The sequence below is a fragment of the Arachis ipaensis genome, chromosome B08 (genome assembly GCF_000816755.2).
Source record: "Arachis ipaensis cultivar K30076 chromosome B08, Araip1.1, whole genome shotgun sequence".
Lineage (NCBI taxonomy): Eukaryota > Viridiplantae > Streptophyta > Magnoliopsida > Fabales > Fabaceae > Arachis > Arachis ipaensis.
Window position 1 is genome coordinate 38,033,398 of NC_029792.2, and position 1,231 is coordinate 38,034,628.

Genomic DNA, 1,231 nt, shown 5'->3' on the forward strand with positions numbered 1-1,231 from the left:
AACCCCATGTGGATAAAGGAAGGCATCCCAATAACTGTACGAATGATGAAAGCTGCAGCATCCCCTTTGCCTCAGCGGAAGCAAAGGAAGAAAACAGCCCCTTAAGTAGTGGAAGGACAAGTCTTAGAGGGTCAAGCACAACAGACCTTGGACATGCACCAATTGCAGGAGGCCATTGATGGTTTGTCTAGACAATATTTGGAAAGCCAAGGAGCATAGAAAGAGCTTCAACTACAGATGATGGGGCAGCAAGAGGAAACACTTTCAAGATGGATGACTCAGCAAGGTGAGTGGCAAAGGCAAATGATGGAATAGCAACTAAGTCAAGGACAACAATGGGGAGAAACATTCAACAGGATGGAACAAAGGCAAAACGAGCAACAAGAATCCCCCTAGAGGCTAATCAACATCCAAGCACATCAAGGGGCGCACATACATGAGATGCATCGAAGACAAATAGAACAAGCAGAACTATTGGACGAGCAAAGGGCATCCGCAGAAGGAGTTTACATGAGCGAAACAGGACATCATATAAACACTCAAGCCAGGCTCGGTTACTTAGTGGGACAGCTGCCAATATTGCATCCAGGAATAGCCAAGTATGACGAAATGAATGATGAATTAGCACGAAAGGAAAGACAAAGGGTGGAAGAGAGTCATGAGTCAGTGAGGAAGGCACTTGAGGATTGGAAGCAAGCAAGATTGGCACGGATGCGAGGAAATGCAAGAGGAAACAAGGAGGACAAGCAAGGAAAAGAGCATGGACATCCACAACAGTAAAAGGTGGTGGAGTTCCTTCTTTGTTCCATCTTTCTCTATGTTTTAAATAAGGAAGATCTTGTATGAAATAGAACTTGCTTCCATGTTATGTTTAAACCTTTTTCAATTATGTCTTTTAAGTTTTGGTATTGAAGAAAGTCTATGTGCACTAGTCTTTATGTCACTGCATCCTTACTTTACTTTCTTGTAAGCTTGTCCCTTTAAATCAAATGAAGAAGAGAATGTTTATGTTTTTTTAAAAAAGACCAGAGTAGAGTTCATAATGTGGAAGTGCATTCATGAATCTTTGGGGTAGTCATAAGTTAGCTAAGTTGGTTCAACCACAAGGCTAGGAGGACAACTATTGGCTTGAATACTTTGCTTTGAACACACCTCATGAGACTAAGTATATGACAAGATCCTAATAAGAGAAAGAGAAAAGAATAATGAAAGTGGAAAAACAAAAGAAAAA